This window comes from Dermacentor albipictus, chromosome 1 (genome assembly GCF_038994185.2).
Source record: "Dermacentor albipictus isolate Rhodes 1998 colony chromosome 1, USDA_Dalb.pri_finalv2, whole genome shotgun sequence".
Taxonomy (NCBI): domain Eukaryota; kingdom Metazoa; phylum Arthropoda; class Arachnida; order Ixodida; family Ixodidae; genus Dermacentor; species Dermacentor albipictus.
The window spans coordinates 141096026-141117765 of NC_091821.1; the positions used below are offsets into that span (position 1 = coordinate 141096026).

Below are 21740 nucleotides of genomic sequence, written 5' to 3' on the forward strand. Positions count from 1 at the left end.
ATCATCTCATTCCATGCTAACCATCAGACTGTGCCTCACAGGTGAAGTACAGTCTGATGCACATAAGTATGTCCGAGCTCTTGCACTTCTTGCGTAGGCAAGAATTGTACAGCAAGGGACTCGGGCAATCCGCAACAATTTACCATGTGTCCCTATAACCTATAATTTTAGAATTCATCCACCAGTATTTATAGATTTCTCTTACATGTAGGCCTCTATACAGCCTCCATTTCAAGTCACAGCACCAAACCCACAATTTTACTAAACAAAAACATATGTCCTGGCGCTCTTTGGCCTTAGATGCCCTTGCGCCATTAAACTCCAATCATCATCATCAACGATCTCAATGAAACTTGTTGCATGTGCTAGAGAAAATTAAATTTGACTGATTATTTTAAGCAGAAATTTGATTTAGAGCCTAAAATATTTAACAATAATTGGCGAAAATTGAAAAGTCTAAAAAAAAATTCAAGCGCGAAACTTAGAATTCCATAATTCTACACCAAAAATGTATTAGTTCTGTAAATTGCATTCGTTAGAGGATCTAACGCTGACTAATTTGGCATCTGAATTTATAGCTGTCTTGAAATTGTCACGATGTTTACGAGAATTTTCCAAAAGTCCTACTCACAAATTAGGGGTATATCTTACAGTGGTGTAATGCATCAATTTCGTCCAAATTAAATATATTATTTGGTGCAGCTGACATAATTGTGATATCGTGTTTCATTGCCTAGTTGCAGATATACAAACTCGACACATTAGTTCTTTTTCTGGTATTTAAATTTTTTTTCTAAAACCGACTGCCTTTAAACGATATGCTTCATATGGTCACTAGCCTTTAAAGCGACCGACAGCCGTTTAGAATGCCTCATAAAGTGTTGGTTGAAATTAAGACTATGATTACTGGCAATAGAATCGAGCATGCTGTTCGCAATTTATTTATTTATTGAGGAAAGTGTGGCGCTTTCGGCGCCCCAGATAGCGCATGCGTAATCTAATTTAGTGCGAACAAGCGATATTTATATATGTAGTTTCACTGCCGAATGTGATCTGGAAAAATTGCGTCGTATGTAAGCCAGCATGCGGTTTGCGTTGTTAGTAACATATTTAACATGTATTCGCCAAAAAAGATCTCAACTGATGTGGATGCCGAGGTACTTGTATGAAGTCACAGGATCTCGCAGGATGCCGTCAAGAAAATACGCGCTGCTAACAGTCTGGTCCCGTCGAGATATTCGCACGCTTTTACACTTTTTGATGTTGGGCCGCATCATCCAGTTATTCAAGTTGGAATTTTAATATGGCACAGAAAGTCGTGAAAAACGGTATATCGCGCCAACTCGTGGTGAAACGTTCGTGAGCTTACTATAATATGAGTGCACTCAGATTACTGTACTTAAGTGAGCTGTTAAACAGTGCCCCATAGTTATTGTTTAATATTGCTGTCTTTATATTGCATGGATGATTGCGCTTTGTTCCATGCCTGTTACGAGCTATAAAAACAGTTCTCGCTAACAAGCAGACTTCGCGGCAACGAGTGGAGCGGTCCACCCGTGACGAGCCGTGGCGTCCCTCACTGCGTGACCGCGCGCATCAGATCTTTCGGACACGCGCGCGAGTTTGCGAGTGCACACCCATGAGTTCTGTGGTCTCCCTGTAAGATACAAAGTGGCATCGACTGATTTTTTTTTTTCTGTCAATGGGCGTCGGCACTATACGCGAATAGCACTACTGGGGCAAAAGCGTCGGTTCGCTTGCGAAAGCGTATAGCTTGGCTATAAAGAACGCCTTGAGTTGCACATGGCCAAAACTGTTGAGCAGGAAAACATGAAAGCGCGTGTGTAGCTGTTATTGCGAAAACAATTAAACACTTTACAAAACCTGCAGCTATGCCCTGCAGCTATAGGGCCGCACTCTTCGTCTGCTTCCCACCAGTCCGGGCGCACGATCGCTAATGCGCTCACCTATCCCAGTTTCCCGCACGTTTCCAGCGTACGACATGACCACCGTGATCGCTACTGCAGATCGAAAAATTCTTATAAAAGAAATGTTGTACTGCGTTTCCGCCCTATCACTGTAGGGTTGGACTCACTGACAGGTAAGCCTTCCGTTCCGCTATTTTAAAAAAGAAAAAAGCCAGGTAGCATAAAAATTTACTGTAGGCCTTTTAACATTTTCTTTTAACATGCAAAGAGCCTCTTTGAGGTCGGTGCTGTGACTGCTGAAAAAAAAAAAAGGATTTCTCCATTCCCTAGCATTTAGATAGAAGCTCCAGAGCTAAAGCTTTTTCTTAAAAAGAACGATCCCCGTGCAGTAGCAGCAGCAATAAAAATGCAGTGGCCTCGTAGTCTGTCGCTGCTGTTCCCATCCAGGGTCGTTCTTGCGCTCACAATTCCCTCGACGCTTTTACGGCAGTGGCAGAAATACGCCCTGATATGGTCACATAGAACGAAAACAGCTCCCACTAAAGGTACTTGAAAGCAGGACATGTCATTGTGATGTTGCACGACATTCGCCCGCCACGGTGGCTTAGTGGCTACAACGCTGCGCTGCTGACCTCTTAAGCCGTGGATCCGGTCCCTGCCTCCGCGTCTCGATGGGGCCTGAATGAAAGAACGCTTGTGCACTTACATTTAGGTTCGTGACAAAGAACTCCACGTGGCCAAAATTAATCCGGAGACGCCCAAGGCCGCTTGCTTCGCAGTGAGGTTGTGGTTTTGGCACGTGAAACCCCCAGAATTTAATTTTGTTTGCACGACAGTTGTGGCGTTGTGTTTGGTTTTGAATACATGTATTGTACTGTACCGTGTCCAAGCTCACGTCAGCCAAGCTGTTCAACTAAACAAAAAGGAAGACCTAAAAACATGGTGAAAGATGTAATAATAAGAATGTGTTCAGTCCGACCTCTAACGAAGGAACGTCATAGGTCTTGAAATCGCATCTTGCGCCATGTTTTCTAAATATTTTTATTTTCGTTGAACAGCTTCCCTAACGTTAGCTGGGACACCTTATAAATTTAAGTCAAGCCGCGAATATTTTCCACATAGTCGTGACAAAAAGTAATAGAAATAAATAAAATGAACTGAAGATCTCGCAATCTTCACAGTACTGCTCCTTCTACAAAGAGTAAGATTGTATTCAGTGTTGGTGTTTTGTAACGTTTCTGTTTCATTTTCCATTCGTTTTTTTTATTCTCAGGCATCGCGCTGACTGGCCGATCCTTGTGATATAACGGCGACGTGGCGCCTTCAGTGACAGTAAGAAAGGGTGAGAAGAATGGATCATGAAGCTAATCGTTAGAAAATCCGGCCTCACCTTGCATTATAGACCAAAAGGAAAACAAGCAAAGCATTCAAAGCAATCTTATTTCGGAAAGGCACAGTGGTGACACAATAGCTGCACAAATCTTCACCGTACTATGAAGTATGCTAGCGGATATGAAGGACGCTTGGTGAACGAAATTTGCAACACAGCAACAAGTAATAGTTGGTCACATGGTCATCCACAATGTGTTCAATTCCATGAGTTTGACTCAAGTCTTTACACTTTATTTCCAGCGTTGTGGTGCAGCAGTGCACAAGGAATGACTAGATACCTTTTTTTTTTAATGCTGATCATTTTTTGCCTCATTCATAGCATTTTGCCGTAAGCTAGGTATATAGGTTACTGTATGGCCTTACTTTAATAGAAAGAAAATAATGCGTAGCCGATGGTGTAATTTAACCTCTGCCGTCGAGCACAGCAGCCGGGTGCTCTAACCATTAGGTCAAGACCGCACGCGTACTTCTCGCGTTCTAAATTCAGCCAGCTCTTTGAAACTCTCTGCGCGCGTGCCCCGTGCTACTTTCACTTCATCTTCCCTTGTGAGTGTTCGCAATTTGAGGCATTGTATTAGACTGCACTATCTGCACGACTAGCCACTTGCCTCAGTACTTTCATCGTTGCAGTTTACGCTACGTAGAAACGGCGCAACGTTGTACCCACTTCGTGATCGCCCAAATTAATCATGTTTTCACATTTCTCCGCCTGAGTACAAACGTCATTGTATATTTAACATATACCACATGACATGCTTCCACGTCTTCCACGTGCTCGTCGTCGTGCTGCTCTCGTCACAGACACGTAAACTCTCACACAACTACTCAATATGCGCAAACATGTTGGTTCGCCTGGAATCGCTTTGCGGAACCCCACCAAGTGCTCCAGAGCTAAGTACCTGCAAAATTCTTCGCGTCAGTCGATTCGCACAGCGCGTGGGATCTCCGCAATATTCTTTCTTCTGCAAGTACCGGAAAATTTCGAACAAGATAATGTGGAATAGGTAGCGCCTTTCTGCTCAGAAGGACGACCAACGTTTCCCTATTCTGGTTTCAAGGTGGGAGCAATGCCTACGGTAATTACATGTCGTTCAGCCGGCGGGCGAGCTAGCATGGACACTTAGGACTAGAACGATTTCACGAACGCTATCTTTCACCCTTGAAGTTTCTACATTCAGCCTGGTCCCTCTGCTGGCTTTTCTGAACATTAGATTACTAGAGCGTTTTCTGTTGTTTGTGGCCTGTTGTTTTCTGGTTGTCGTGATGCCCACAAACACCTATTCTTTTCCGTCAAAATTGATCGACATCCCACTTTCGGATGTTTCTAGCAGTGCGAAGACGATCAGACGCCTCTTCTGTAAACTAACAAGTTTCCAGAACTCCTTATCATTGGCAAATCTGTATGATCTTGCGTTGTTATTCACCCTGCAAAGCGCAATGGGGAACACTTCCGCAGCTTCAGATGTCAAAATTGCAGGTTAGCGCACTTGGCCAGTTTGTCTTCGACTAGCCACTTTCTAGTCGAGGTGTTGTACGTGCGTTCAAAGGCCTGCTACAGGACACGAAAAAAGAAGGAAAGAAGATGTTGCAGTGAAAATTGCAGGAGTTTGAGGAAAGTTGCTGTATGCACTGGTTCGGGTCGCAAATATGATTTGGTTCAAACGCATGAGCCGCTTGTTATCACTAAAGGCAAATAAATTGCAGAGCGTCTGTCTGTTTACAAGATATGTAGACGATCACTATGAGTAAATGAGAAGAGTTAACGCCCAGAGCCTTCCACAAAAAACTGCACAGAGCTCGGGTCAGATTACTATGGCCACATTGCTTCGCAAACTGTTTAAGAAAAAAGCAAATTCTTGCTCAGTGGTGCCCACTGAAACTTGCACGGACCGCTGATCACGTTGTTGCACTTTTATAGGCATCATGTCTATATTGAGTGATAGGCTGTGATGGTTGCTGCGACTTTCCTCGCTTGTGTACACGCATTCCACTATTTTAACATTTAAGTTTCATCCACATTTTCCAGCATTCAAAGGCTGCGCTATCGCTGTGATTTATTGTACGCAGCACATTTGTGACATTTGTGATTCGCGCACCGACCATTTTTCGTTATTATTGAGCGTAGAATGCACATTGTATAAAAAGGCTGTCATCGCTGAGCCCCGTGACACAACATTAGTTGTTGTTTTTTCTGTTAAACGGCGGAGGACCAATGGCAGCTGAATCGATTCAAAACGTCCGCACAACTCTAGCTCCACCTGAGCAGTCGTGGCTTATCATAGGAATACGTAAACGGTATTTATGTGATGCAGTCAGTAATGCACGTATATTAACTGTTCTTAACTTCTGACCACAGCTCCAACGAGCACACAAAACGCACAAAAGAGACAAATACGGAGTGCTTTACAAGGGAGCCATTATCATGCATGCACACTGAGTCAATACAATGGTGCCCTAATTTGGTGAACAGCTGATAAAATAAGATAACAGTCCCTTCCACGAAATCAGTGCATTGGTCTTGCAATCTGTAGGCGGGTGGATACCCGCCTACAGTTAGGCGGGTATGCACCCGCCCATCTACTTAGGTAGTACTGAAACAGTGGACTGGCCAAAGTAATTGTAGCGAAGAACGTAGACAGCGAGATAGTGTTCTGTACTTTTTCATACGAGGTGAAACGAAATGATAATACAGGCGTGTAAAAGAAGCTGTGGATAGCGCTGCGAGCTTCGGGTCACTGAATATACGGTCTCTCATTTATTGCGCGTCTTCTCGCGTGGTTTTATAGAATGCCGTCGCCTCCTCCGGCTACAACGATTGCCTCTACATGGCTGACAGCAGCCATTCAGGCGTCAGAATAAGCGTTTTCTGCAACTGGAAAGCCTAGTCTTGTGTTCTCGCAGTCTGCATCGAACGTTGTCCGACAGTCGTAATACGCAGACATCTCCAGTTTCTGTGGCGGGGTCATTCCGAGCTGCCGTTCGCTCGATGCCCACTCTGGTTTCTTCATTCGTTGCTGGCGTCTTATTGCTACCTACGCCTCGAGAACAAAAGAGAGAGAGAAAATAATGCAGAGAAAGGCAGGGAGGTTAACCAGAGGTAGTTCCGGTTGGCTACCCTGCGCAGGGGGAAGGGTTAAGGGGGATAAAAAGAGAAACAGGGTAGAAGGGGGAGATAGAAAGAAAGGCAGACAAGCACGAACAAAGCGCGTACACTACAGAGCGGTAGGGGGCGGCATTCTTTGAGTCTGTCGTGAAGCCCCGTATACCGCAAGAACCTTAATAGCGCGAGTAAGGCCTTCAACGCGGATGTTCTTTCGGAGCATTAGCCTAAAGCTTTTAGTTCTGAAAGTGGACGATTGTCCAACTGGTCCAGTACTCTGCACATCACTTGTCTCTCAGCACTGTACCGCGGGCAGACACAGATAATGTGTGCGAGCGTCTCGTCGATGTTACATGTGTCGCACGTGGGGCTGTTGGCCATTCCTAAGTGCGCACACTAGGCCAGCTTCTGTTCAGTGTCCTAGGCACCGGCCATAGTATTTTGTTCAACTAACTAAAAAAAGTTGTTTAACTCACTGACGTGAACAGAAAGCTGATCTTCTAAAGGGAAACATCATCACTGCAAGACGAAAAAAAAAATAAGAACAAACGACAATTAAAAATACTACGTAAAAGAAGGACGGCTAAAATGACCCCCTCCCCCCCCCCCCCTCTCCCCTACCCACCCATCATTTCGTATCTCCCCAAAGAAGTAAAAAGAAATAAGATAGCTAGGGGCAACGCATAGACATCGTGTTCATTCAGGCTGGGGCTAACATTTTTTCTTTTTTTTTTCGTTACAATAGGCACGATGCTCGGCACAAATTAATGACTGCAACGGCTAGATAGTAAGGGTTAGAATTATGCGTAGTGGTGGTGGTGGTGGTGGTGGTGGTGAATTGTAGCAACAGGCGGGTTTAGCCTGGCGAACAAGGCCGGCAATTGCTCCGCCCGAGCGTCTCGCACAATACCGCTGAAGGGTTTCACCATGTGTCCATCAAACCAGTCTCTCTTAAGAACTCGATGAGGAGACGTGAAGTTTCTTTTCGGGCTATAACTGATCCCGCGGGAAATATAAGGTGCTGCAGGCGCGCATGCGGAAGGTTCTTGCTTTGCAGATTCTTCAGGAGAGTGTCTCTTTCATCTTGGAATTGCTGGCAGGACCACAAAAAGTGCTCAATGTCTCCTGTCTCGCTGCATGCCGTACAGTTCGGAGAATTGATTCGCCCCGTTTTAAATAACCAGGCCGGTGTATTTGCAGATCCTGTCCTTATTCGATATAGAAGTGTGGCTTCCTCTCGGTGCAATCTCTTGGTTACGCAGGGCATATGCGGTGGAACCCAAAGCGACGCAAAGTGATTTCGAATTTCAGATTTTTGCACTTGGTTACTCTTTGGAGCCTTGATTTTGGGAGGATGATATAGCGCTGCGTATGCAAGCGCATCAGCTTTTTCGTTTCCTGAGATACCAGTGTGGGAGGGAATCCACTGAAACTTTACTGTGAAGCCTCTGTTGTTGAGGTCTTTCACGATGGCTAGGGATTTGCGTGGGAACTTGAGGGATGGCAAACCACGGTATACTTGTTGTAATGCGGCCTTTGAGTCCGTAAGGACAACCACATTCTGCGGAGGCAAAGTCTTTAATTTGCGCAGAGCAGAAGCTATCGCTACGCCTTCCACAACTGTCGACGAGGTTATACAGTCCAGACGCCCAGACCACGTATATCTGAGAGAGGGAATGTAGTATGCAGCTGCACAGCGGTCTTCATCTGCCTTGACAGAGCCATCTGTGTATACTTGTAGGTGATTCGGGTAAGTCGTGTTCAGGTGTTCCAGGACTAATGACTTGGCTTCTGCAGATGGAATGCAGCTCTTTGATTGCAATCGTGGTACACTTAAGTTGCATGTGATGTCCTCGAATGTCCAGGGTGGTTCTATCCTTTCTCTCGGTCTCGAGCAGCGTAATCCTAATACGCGAAGCGTGTTCAATGCTGCATAAAAATGTGAGCGCGGTCTGTTACCTATACGTCGTAAGAGGGCTCTACCGGGCGTAGACTCACTCAATCGTAGAAGCTGGATCATCAGAGCCTCGGAAGCCTGAAGTCGTAGAGGGCGTGACTCAGCTTCGTAGAGCACTTTCTTGTTTGACGCTGGCTGAGGGACTCCAAGGCAAAGTCGGATACCTTTTCTGTGGATGGCTTCTAAGCGCTCGTATTGGCTGTCTGAGGGTGACATCAGAGGTAGCTGATACAGGACTCGACTGGTAACCAACGCTGTATGTAGCCGTAGCATTGACGTCGGGTGGTTGCCCCAGCGTATGCCAGCGACTCGCTTGAGCACATGTAGCCTGGGTGACGATGATGCCACAACGTGGTCAACACCGCGGCGCCAGAGTAGCCTGTGGTCTAAGGTAACGCCTAGAAATCGGACGTTGGTGACCTGTCGAATCTGGTATCCGTCCAAAGTCAGCGTCAAGCGTGTAGATTTTCTTTTCACTCCAGGAAATAGCACGAATGATGATTTCTCTGCTGATAGTGTTAATCCAAGCGTTGCCAAGTGACCCTGAATTGCTTTTACTGCTCCCTGGGCTATTCGTGCGAGGCGGCGATGCTGGTAGCCGGAGACCCATATGCAGATATCATCGGCATATATAGACATCTTCACTGGTGTTCGATGGTTTAGTACTGCTGGGAGGCTACTCATGGCAATGTTAAATAATAAGGGAGATAAAACATTCCCCTGTGGCACACCACGAAATATACGTATTTCATCGCTCAAAGTGTCGCCAAGACGAACTCTGATGCGACGATCATTAAGGAACGTATGTATGAAGTGCAAGAGATGACCCGTGACGCCTATAACTTGTAACTGGCTGATGATAGCTCTTCGAGACACGTAGTCGTAAGCCTTAGAGACATCCATAAAAACAGCAAGTGTCGACAGGCCGTCCGCACTGTAATGTTCTATGTGGCTTAGCAGGTCCAGCACACTGTCTTGAGCGCTTAGACGCTGCCGAAACCCAGTCATGCACGATGGTAGTTTTCGACCCTGCTCGACATACCAAGTGAGTCTTGTGCATGCCATCTTCTCCATTAGCTTCGCTGCACACGAGGTCAGTGATACCGGTCTGTATGAGTCCAGAGCTGCAGGATTCTTTCCAGGCTTCAGAACCGGCACCACCCATGCTACCTTCCATAAATGTGGGATAGCCCCACTGGCCCAGACTTGGTTGAAAAATGCCAGCAAATCACGCCGCCTCTCAACCGGTAGGTTAGTCAGCATCTGATTACTGATAAGGTCAGGTCCCACCGCACAGCGACGTCGGAGGCTGCTCATGGCTAGTTCCAGCTCTCTGAGTGTAAAAGGAGCATCCATTAGGGACGAGGATAGCGGCGGAGGCGGGTCGGTTGTGCTGGCTGACCTGCCAGAAGAGTATATTTCAGCGAACGCATTCGCAAGACAAGCGAGTGTCTTGCCTAACTTCAATGCTAGGGCTTCAAATGGCTTGTGTGGTCGAAAGTTTCCAGCAAGGTTATTAACGACCGACCATATCCTTGGAACTGGTGTGAAGACCGATAGGCTTGCACAAAATGATGCCCATTGATCTCTTCTTAGTTTCCTTGTATACCGCCGAATCACTGCGTTAATCCTGTTGTATATAGTCTTCATTGGTGGGTCACCCTTCGTCCTCATCAGCCTCCGTTCCGCTCTTCTACGGGCAGCGCATAGATTTTTGAGCTTTAGATCCGGAGCGGGGAAGTGGTCGGGTAGCTTCAGCTCAGCGGTAGCCAATCTCTTGCTACGTAGCATGTCCGCGAACAGGTCTCCAGAGGATTCGCTTAGGCCGTCCCTGTACGTATCCCAATGCGTCACAGGACAGGATCTTCGGCCGTTGGTTCTATATCCAGCAATGTTAACGAAGACAGGGAAATGATCACTGCCCATTCTATCTTTGCTAGTCGTTGACGATGCGAGGATGTCCGTTGAATGTAACGTCAAGTCAATGACACTGTAAGAGGCCGGTGGTCGAAAAAACGTCGGCTGTTTGTCATTTGCCACGCAGAGTCCCTCGGTGTTTAAAGCTCTAACAATTTGCTTTCCACGTGCATCAGTCGTCTTGTCGCCCCAGAGAGTATGGTGCGCGTTAAAGTCCCCACATATAATCCTCGGGGCTGGGCAGCGGCTGCAGAGGTCTCTTATAATTTCTCCCATCGGGACCTTCTGACGAGAGCTCACATATACGGAGGCCACGCTGAGACTTCCGTTTCCCAGCCGCACTTGCACAGCAGTGACTTCCAATGCACTGCTGCAAAGGTCTTGAACTGGTAGAACGTAATGTGGTATTTCCCGTCTCACATATAGCATGGCGCTTCCGTTCGGAAATGTCGGAATACTTTGGTTTCCATGTGCGACATAACCAGCAATTGATCTGGAACTTGGAAGACCAGCCTCGGACAGGGCCAATATTGGCACAGGCATGTTGCGTAAGAAAAGCGACAGTTCAGGTAAGTGGCACGCAAGACCCGCACAGTTCCATTGCATAATAAGTGGCACTTGTGGACGAGATGGTGAACATTGTGTCCTGACCGCATCCATATTGCTTGGTGCTTTAAGAAGAGGCAGAGCTTACAATCACTGACTCGAGAGCCAGGACTACTTCGAGCATTTCCTTCATCGAGCTCGCCGGCATCTTCTCTATGTGTGATCGCAAGGCCTTGAAGAGAGCACGTAGCACCTGCTGACAGTCCTCCTGTTGATTTTTCCCATCGCAACGCGATTCGGGTCGCTGCAGTGCAGACACATAACTTCGCTGCTCCGGTTGTTCAGCAGTCTTGTCTTCTACGGGGCCTCTGTTCACTGATTTGACTGCTTTAGCCGGTCCGCTGTGCGATGGCACCACTGTGTCCTGGATTCCTGGAGAAGGCTTCAGGCTTGGAAAATCAGTTTCACTCTTTGAGCTCCATTTGATTTCCTCCGACTCTCTGTGACTTTCTGTCTTTTTCTTCGTCGCATTTTTCTCAGCGTTTCCTGTTGGCCCCAAGATAAACGTTTTCTTACGCTTTATTGCCGCTGCACGCGTAGGACACTTGCTATAACTAGCTGGGTGATCCCCACTGCAGTTTGCACATAGAAAGTTCTCGCTGCACGCGCATGTTTTGAAATCGTGCGGTCCTCCACATCTCTTACACCGCTGCTCACCACGGCAGTACTTGGCCACATGTCCATAGCGCTGACACTTGAAGCACCGAGGTGGTGTCTCAACGTAGTCGATGGCCTCGTGTCTTGTGAAGCCCAAGTTGATCTTCTCGGGACGGTCTGTATTTGGAGCGAATGTAAGGACCACGGAGCTGGTTCGCCTGGACTCCCAATCGGTTTCAGAAATTTGGACGCGTCGCGTGACTCTCCTTGCATGGTGAACACCTTGTGGTTTTAGGTACAGCAGCAGTTCCTCGTCAGTGTACCACTTCGGTACACCTCTAATAATGCACGTGTTTTGCATGTACGAATTGGGCACTCGTGCTGATATTGCAGTCCCTGAGATTGACTTGCAGCTGAGAAGGGAATTCACATGCTCTTCTGTCTGTACATCTAGAAGCAGGGCTCCTTGAACTGTAAATCGGCTCCTAACTGGCGATGTGCCAAGAATTTTTTCAATTTCCGTAGACAGAACAATTGGATTTACTTTCTTCAGGTCGGCTCCTTCTGTGGCAGGGGTAATAATCACTGGGATTCCGACGGTCCTCTTCTTGCGGTGACGCACAAGCCTGAAGCCTTCATCGTCCAGATCTGTGATGTCAGCTATGTCACAATCGTCAATAAGCGTAGACTCGTCGTCTGTTTCTGAAGTCTTGTATCGCTTACAGCCACGGTTGCTCTCAGGGTCAGTCGGTGGCCTCTGGCCCGGTGTGCGTAACTGTACATGCGTAACTGTACATGCGTACATGCGTAACTGTACATGCGTAACTGTACATTATGCGTAACTGTACATGTGCGCGTTGGCGAATTATGAGCTGTGTTCCAGCATCGTTGTATGTGAATGTATGGAGTAGGTAAAATACCGGCGATGCAATAATAAGAAGAAAGGCCGAACTTTCAAGTTGCCCAACTCACATGACTGGAAAAAAAAAAGGCCGACATGACATACAACAAGGACAGGAAGGTATAAAAAATTGATTCGGGGCGCATGTTAAAATCTTTTTTTTCGCTCTTCGTCGGTCGAGCAGTCCACGCGGTGGATGATAAGACCGTCAACAGGAGAGCTGCAACAGCTGCCATAAGTTTACCGATCCAGGTTAAAATGAAACCCACTTTTGGAAAACATGTGTTCATTCGTCAACTTGAACAGGGCTGTGCATGACAACTGGCTTGCGTTTCCGCAAAAATCCGCACTAACATAGGTAAATTTCTTTATAAGCTCGCGGACGTGTAATCTCAATTCACACAAATATTTGCTGCTGATTAAAAAAAATTTCACTTTTTATTCCACTCGCTGTGCTAGAGGTAACATCCTAGTTACTCTGGCTGCGCTGAGTAGCATGGCAAGTTCTCAAACATAAATGGCGCATATTGACCGTTATTGTTATCAGTGTTCTCGTAATTCAGCCTCGCCCTACTGGTTACGGGAAAAAAAGAAAAATACAGAATACAGAGAGAGAAACGACCTTTAGTCAAAGTTGTAGATGTGGGTTAACCACATCTACAGCTTTAGATGGAGACATAGGACAAACGAAGCAATGTGGGAATGTTCGACTTAGGGAGCATGAGCTATCTCTTCAAGCGGCTGCGCCACTTCATCTCCCGGAGCATTGCAAGTCTGCGGTTGTTGCCCCGAATAGAAAAAAAAAAGACTGGTGTCATTTTTAAACACGCAAGCCAATTGACAAGGGAAATCGCCTGGGCTTACAATATAAAGATTAGAGACAAAGCATGTATCTGCGAACCGTCTATCACTCTTCATGATAAGGAACTGCGTTATCTATGTCAATTTTGATCATGCGTCAGTTTGTCACAGTTGCCTCGATGCATCTCTGTGTCTCGTGCATGTCGTGGTTATCAACTGGCACCTATATATATGTTAGACATATCTTCAATAAAATATCCGTTGTGAGTCAGTGCCGTGGTCGTCGTTTTATACGTTCTTTTGTCCTTGTCTTGCGTTGCGCTGTATCGAACCTTACTATGAAAGCTGTAAACGTTTCAGGCGATACGTCGAGCCTGCTGCCCCAAACAAAATGGACAGGACGCCGTAGAAACGCATATACACACAGAACACGTATTACTCGCACAAAATTTTAAAAAGAAAATAGGCATCGGCACGCAGCAATGCGTCCACTTTTCGCCCATTCCTAAGCAAATGTCTTTACGAACCCCGAGAAGCGATTGATTCTTCTTGCCAGATATGCCTGCAGTAACGTCAAGTTGTTCAGCGGGATTTGTGCTTCGATTGCCTTAGATGAACAGTGTGACCAGCAGTCGTTCAGAAAAAAGAAAACGGAAAAGAAGCACCACAGGGTTATTGATTATTCGTATTAACCTCTGTCACCGATGTCGGCGGTCTGGTGGGAGGCAGCTCTGATAGTGCGCACTTCCTGATTTTGTAAGTGCGCAGACAAAAAAAAAGAAAGAAAAATAAGTTAGGCAATGTAGCAGCGAGAATCATTATGCCATCGATACTCATCATCTTCCTTGAGCGTTGAAAAGCAAGCACAAAAAAAAATACTGCGCATAGCTCGCAGTGCATCTACGGCCCGTCGTGAACATTGAGCGGTGGCTACTAAGATAAGGAACAACAATAATATAACCATGTTTGGACAACAAATAAAGTCAATGAAACGCACTGGTCATAAATGTCTTATTCAGCAGCGACAAGACATAGATTCGAGATTAAACGCGCTAATGGACGTCGACGTTCATCCTGCCACACTTATTATTTGTCGCGCTGAAAGTGGGGCCAAGATCGTTTGAGTAGTTTCATTTTATGGAGTGCTGTAAGGAAGCCAGCGCAGATTTCACGCCAGATAAGTTCAGATAAGAGAAAAAAAAACATACACATTGAGATGCTCTGCGCTTCTTACCATTTGAAGGGAATAGCAGAATTTCTTTGTCTACACTCACAAAAAAGAAAGAAAAGTAACTTTAATGCAAGAAGGTGTGCATAAATTCTGATAAATGAGCTTTGAGGGAACTATAGTAGTATTTGTAATAAACAATATTATGCAGGAAGACGGGATGGAGAAAATGAGGAAATGAACGCTTTACGTCACAAGCAATGTCAGGTAAGCGCACGAAACGGCGTAATGTAATTTCATGAGTGATATCTACGTCTCTGTTTCGTTATCGCAATGCTCACATCTTATAACCGGACAACGAGGTTACACAGCTGCATCGAGCCGACAAAGAAGCAAAAAAAGAAACGAACAAACAAAGAAACCGACCGACCGACCGACCGACCGACCGACCGACCGACCGACCGACCGACCGACCGACCGACCGACCGACCGACCGACCAGCAAACAAACAAACAAACAAACAAACAAACAAAACAGCCAATCTCCGTTTACATCTGCTTCTACATCGAACTGTTTGTACAATGAAAAGGCGTTCGAGATCAGAACTATAAGACAAATAAATAAATAAAAGTCTGTATTTTTCCCTGGTTTGGTTTCTTCTGTCTCGTTTTTGTTCTTTTTTCTGTTTGTTGTGGTGGGGTTTGCTTTTTTTTTTAATGCGATGGCAGTAATCAGCCGAGAATCGTGATTACTTACGCATTTATCACAGCCGGGCCTCGACACCATAACCATGAAGACGAAAACATTTGTAGAAGTGCTGATTTTCATAATTATAGTTAAGCACCGTTCCTTTGACGTTAGGCAATTGTAGTAGCCGAGCGGGCCTCCATGTTTTGTTAATTTCTGCTTTGGTATGAGCGTCGTATCCGTGTTATTGAAATTTATAGGTGCAATATACGATTGAATTCAGTGTTAAACGCGTTGTGCTATACCTGCCGTAACGCGACACCTTGCTCCACAATTATCTATATGCTGTTCGCTACTGTAAATTTTGCTGCGATTGACGTCAGCTGTGAGCCCGACGAAAAATATTCAACACATTAAAACTCGCGCACATATTAACGTTATAGAGAACTGGTTACTTTGAAAGTTTCAAAATGTCGCCCTTTGTAAAACAAGTGGGCTCAATATGCTGCTATGGCAGATGGCAGGTGAGCATAAAGCCACAGCTATACTTAGGCAGGTGCACGCTGAACTTTGGGACAAAAGACCTCATTTATTTGGCTGACGTTGTTACAACCGAATGACTGATTGCAACACTTAATTGCGATTAAAACCTAAATAAATTTATCGGAAGATTAATCCATCAATCTCGTGGCGTTTATTACTTCAGAAATTTCTTTATAAGTTTAAGTATAAGCGAAGTTTCTTTATAACACTAGGAACACGACTGACGCACGTTAGCATAAAGTCGACGACACAGCAGGAGGATATTTATAACTTTCCGAATGAACGTTATGGTTTAGCATTCTGGTACCTAAAGGCAAGAAAGGCACGAAAGGCATGAAAGGCATGAAAGGCAGAAAGGCAAGAAAAGGCGAGAAATACGAAAGATGGTTGTAGTAACTAGAAGAGGGAATGAATAATGGAATAAAAAAGCTAAAAAGTCTACTCACGAATGACGAAATCTAAATTTTCCCGTAGAAACAACCTAAAGCGTTTGGTGAAACAAATGTGGGCGCAGTTTTTTTTTTGTCTTTTTAAATCTGCTAAAAAAAATGGGCATGTGTCCACGTGCTTTGTTGCCAATGACGTCTGAGTGCGTAGGCGCTGTAGTTTTGCGCTAGTACACACCACATACTTTAGTGGTAGCCTCATTAGATGCAGCGTATGGATTTCGAGTATAAGAAAACTTATTTTTCTGTCGCTCTACGTAATTACCTTCCATCTAAATAAAATTTCTTTACAAGTAAAAGCCAAGACCACGAAGTTGCAGATCTGGTGGCGTTGACAAGTCCCGCTGGTAGACAACTTTTGATTTTCCATTCCGCAATGCATCTGGTTTTAGTTAACAGGGTTCCTCATAGCCTCACAAGCACAAAACGAAATCTGAGTAGATAGTGTTAGTTTCATGTAGGGTACGTCACACTTATATGTGCAGTGTAAATAGATATATTTTCCATTAGACAGAAGTTACAGGCTTTTCAATGGCATAGGTGTTACAGGTTACTACAGATAATAATAATTAAAAAGAACTGCAGTATAGAAATGCCTGCAATACTCTCCTTCACCCCTCTCTCCCGTATTGTAGGTAAGAGGCGGGGTATGTCGTCCTCTTAGCTCAATCATAATTTATCCTCCTCTTCAGCGAATGAATCCCTGGGCGCTGCGGACTCCACGGGCATGACATAGAGGGAAAAACAGCTAAAATGACGTACTTTTATACATCTCCTTCTCTAGACCTGGCTGCAACTCCTTTTTCTTTGAGCATACGTGAACGTAAAAATTCATTCAGCACAGCTGAAAAGTCGCCACAGTCGCGTTTGATGAATTGGTCAACATATCATATTTCGAATTCTATGAGGTATCTCACGCAGTTTTGCTGGCTTTCTGCACAAGATTAAGTGTCGCTCTCACGCAACAATATATGCACCGTACCTGGCGGGCCAAATCTAAACTGATTTCTGTCAACAGTCCGCTATAGTGGAGCATATAATTATTATTTGCCCCAAATATAGGCGTGTGAATAGCAGGCATTGCCTCATGATTAGCACTAATTAGAAACCTGCTGTTCACTAAAGGTGTCCTGCCGGTGCCCTGGCCCGTGCTAGCTATTTATGAAGCGAGTCGCCCGTGCGCTCTTTAAATTTTATTTGCCACAGGGGTTTGGACGCGCATCCGCAAACGGGCCCTCTGGACACGAATTTGTGTACCCCTACTCGTATTCTACTGCCTGTTCTCTTCACCACCCCTTCGCACTACTCTTTTTGTACTCTCACTTCCCTCTGAGCAGAGTGGCAGGCTAGACTTGTTTTACCTGCAGGCCGAACTCTCTGCATTTTCTGGAATAAATTTTGCGCTCTCTCCTCTTCCTGCCTCCCTTATTCGCCTCCCTAGGTTTTCTAGTCGGGACAAAGGGACGGACATTTACCATGTACAGAGTGTGACAGTAGTGGACCGGTACATATCCCTAATGGTTCCTCATTTGATGCCGTATTTCCTTCCAGTTGTATAATTTCTCCTAAAAATATTCTCACTTCCTTATTATGGGAACAAACAGGCATACCTTATTTGGTGTCAGACTTGCTTTCAATTATATCATCTCTTCTCTTTTCTCACTTGCTTATTATGGGAACGAGCGGAAATTCTTGAGGACCTTTAGAACTCTTTTTTTCTTTGTCATATCACGTGGTATCTTCTCGTTTCTAATTTTCCAAACGAGCTTTCAGGATGTGTTTCTTGGTGCTGATTAGCATATTAGCAGTAAATGTGATTTGTAGTCGTGTTACGATTTCGAGATTTGTGCTTTGAATCAGAAAATAACGCTGCGGGTTTCCTTTCCTTAAAATCCCGACAACTTTTCCTCTTTTATAGACAAGGTGCAGAGCATGCACTATTGCACGACGGTGTATTTCACCTCCAGCGATTTGCACTGTAAATATCTCACACCACTGAGATGTCCTTTTACCCATTCCATGAAAAGGAAATTTGGACATGCCTTTACCATCCGGTGAGAACAGCGAGTATGTCGAACTTTAGATGTAATCGTTCATTTCTTCGCCTTGTATTGGGCGTAAAACAAACAAACGAGAACGTAAACAATAAAGAAGGACAGTACATTAGAATTATGTTAAACAGAAGGCACAAAAAATTATTGATCCGTAAATAAACCTTACAAACGAAATGTAAGCGACCGAATAATCAAGCGATGTTGCTTAAGCGCGTTCTACCTGTTCGCTTTAGTAATCGACGTGGCGCTTAACGGCAATGGTCTCCTGCGCGTGTGCGAACAAACTTCAGTAATCCATGAAGTACGCGTTAGCTGATAAAAAACTCTTTCTCTTGCAAGTTTATTACTCCCTTGAAGTGGAACAGCCGTCGGTTAGTTAGACGACAATCAGAGCTCTTTCGGGTTTTTCAAGCCATCGCACACTCAAAACCCACTTAGCGCAGAAGAGAAACAATGACGGCCATGAAACATGCTGCCTGTAGAGCTGCGCGCACGTAATGCAGAAGATGTGTGTTCGGCTTCCACCTGAAACAAGTTATGTTTTATTTTTGCGCACACTTTTTTTATCTTTATCCTATTATCTCTACATTGCAATTAAAGAAAGATATTCACAGGTGGCTTTCCCTGTACTATTTTTATACTTTCTTTAATTAAATAAATTCTGGGTTTTATGTGCCAAAACCGCGATATGATGAGGCATGCCATAGCGTAGGACTCCGGATAAAATTTGACCACCTCGGCTTCTGTAACGTGCGCTCAGCGCAAGGTGCATGGACATTTTTTTTTTTTTCATTTCGCCCCCATCAAAATGCGGCCGCCACGACCGGTATTTGATACCGCGACCTCGTGCTTAGGAGCGCAACGCCAAAGCCACCACGCCACCACGGCGGCTGTACACCTTCATAGTGTGTTGACATTAAGTCAACACACTATGAAGTGTGTTGACACTATGACATTAACACACTATGACATTAAGTGTTGACATTAAAAAAGAAAAGTTAGCCCCTCGGTTCTCTTTCTTATTCGCGGGGTGGTAGTTTTCCTGCTTAATTTGGATACGTTGAGTCAGCCATTATGCAATGAGAGTTCCTCAAGCCTACATATACTGGAACACATTGAGCTGTATGTTACTGGAACGGAACATGAGAGATACAAACTGCGTGTGCTTTTGTTAGTCCTGCCACCCGTTCCGCTACGCCGCTATTCCGATGCCGTTGTCATTGTCATTCGCAACGTTGCTCATACGGCCCTCGCCATACTATCATACCACTTTCTTCAACGCCGAACTCGTGTTTCTGCGACATTGCGCATGTGGAAGTCCGGCTCGCTAAAACTGAGCCATTACGTAACTTGAGCACTTCCTTAATTGGGCGGGGCTTTGATGCGCGCGGCGCCGACTTGGAGACTTGCGGCTAGAGTGGATGTACAGTGCTCACGGAATGAAACGCGTCAATTTAGGGCTATGTAATTCGCATACTTTCGTTTCAACTGGCTGCACTTCTTGTCACATGGACGTAATTCTGGCGTGTACACTTACATCGGAGTCCTCGTCACCTTTGATGACCAAATTCCTAGCGACATGACATGGTGCTCTCGCGTACTTTGCACATATGTAGGGTTCTACTAAATGCTCCATGTCCCATTTCATTCCATGAGCACTGTACATCTTTGCCATTTTTAAAGTATCCGAGGACACCTAAGGACGTCTTATGAGTTGTGGATTCCAAAGCATTAATGGCCATTTGAAGGCCACTGAGTGGGCCTTGGAGTTACGAATTGCTCGCGAGAAAGCGAGTGCGTTGAGACGCTTGGCCAACGCCTCCTAGATAGCACAAGGCCGGTGCACTTCTATTCGTGACGTCATGCTATACATCATGTTTACCCGACGTCAGAGGTATTGTCACGCCGGGCTTGGCGACGTAACTGTCGGTCCAAGTAGCACGCGATGCCATATAGTGCACATACCTGATACCCAAGAGGCGGTGGTTTAGCTCAGTAAGTAAGAAACTTGGTTTCTGAGCGCGGAGTCGTAAGTTCGAAAGGAAACACATTGGGGGAAATGAGTTTCGAAGTTATTCAGTTTTTCGTACATTATTTTCCTTATAGCGATTACCGAGACGTAGTTAGAACGCTGCCGAGAGCTTGCGCGAACAAGGAACGCGCGGATATAACACAGGCTTGCGTGAGCGAGGGTGATGTGACGTCAGGAGATGCCCTCTCCCCTTACGCAACACCTGGCGCGCCAGCGAGGCAGCAAGCGTTCCCTGTTGCCCTCTATGCTCCGTCGAGGCGCGCACGTGACGGGGCGTCACAGCCAATGGAAATTTAGGTGCCGTTTCGCTGCTAAAGACGCAGGCTTTATCGATCAATAGGCCGTTTGATGCTTACACATCAATAATATCGCGTGACTGTCGACCGCACGATATTGTCAGCGCCTTATAACAGCGAGAAGTGGCGTGATCGGCCACAGTATGCGCCAGGGAAATAAGTAATTTTCAGTTGGAATGCTGTCTGCAACGCTGTTCGCTTCGGGAGTGCTCATGCCCTTTGTTACCTGCCAGGCCCATCGGTCCGATCACGCACCGAAATCAATAGCTAGGCGGCGCAGCTACAGGTATTTACTTCCTTTACTTTCTTTTTATCCCAAAACCGCACACGCGCTCATAAACTTCTTTTTTTTAAAATTTTTATTCAGTGGCGCAAACACAGGCTCCAGTCATACGTAAAAGAAGGAGAAAAAAGAAAATAAGAAAGCTAATTGCAGATGAAACATCTCAATCAACACCTACTGTCACACCGGATTTTGGCAAACAAGACTGCTCAGGTAACCCTGACAGGGTGTGAGTTCTGATGGAGACCAGCGTAGCAGGCGATGCTCGGATCTGAGATTGCTTTGCGCGCTTACGCATATACTCTGGCCTGTCTTGCCGCTTCTCGACGTTATAAGGCGCTCACATGGCGTGCGGTCGACGCTCGCGCGATATATAATTAAAGAAAGTGCAAGGGCGTACCTCGAGGGCATCAACATGCATTACGCTTACACGGTGTGACTCGCGCCGCGTAAAACATTTAAAGCCGTAGTGGCTGTTGTGTGATGCCGTTCGCCGCGCAGCTTTCTGCGCAGCAATTATTCTCAGTGTTCCTTGCGCAAGCGCAGCTGTTCACCGTATAAGATGTCAGACAGCCAAGGTGTAATCGTCGTTCCGCGGTGTCGCCGTCGTCCTGTTGGCGTTGTTGCATGCACTTTGGGAAATTTTGCTCAAGACTGCAGGGGCTTGTCGCAGTAAATGAGTTCACAGCAGGAGGTGTTCTAGAAGGGGCTATAACTGGCGTCGGCTATCATTTTCGCATAAGGCAAACATACAAGAAGAATGATTATGGCTGCAGCTAAACTACCGGAGTCACCTCCCGCGCGTGCGAGCAGGGTCAGCTGGCTAGCTCCTCCGTTTGAGGATATCTCACAACTCCATTATTATGTGAATTTTTTTAGTTTACTTTATGACATTGCTGGAGCTCATAATATGATCAGTTAAAACCGATCACTCCTGAAAGTGGGATAAATGTTTTCAAGTGGGCTGACCGTCGGTGTGGTATGTATAGACTGTCGTCGTAGCTAAAATATTCTTGTAGAATTCGCTTCCCG

At 45.6% G+C, this 21740-nt stretch overlaps 1 protein-coding gene across 8 annotated transcripts in view; it reads left to right on the forward strand.

Annotated features, from left to right (window-relative positions):
- Ac76E (adenylate cyclase type 2 Ac76E) overlaps positions 1-21740 on the forward strand; it is an 884870-nt gene that overhangs the window by 220934 nt on the left and 642196 nt on the right. For 2 of the 8 annotated variants that reach the window (XM_065429478.1, XM_065429477.1), the window contains exon 2: positions 3202-3270. The exons of 5 other annotated variants lie outside the window; for them this stretch is intronic. The gene's annotated coding sequence lies outside the window, so the exon portion shown is untranslated. Of the gene's footprint in view, positions 1-3201; positions 3271-20585; positions 20712-21740 lie in introns of those variants that run through there. One more of the 8 variants, XM_065429479.1, reaches the window with a different exon arrangement.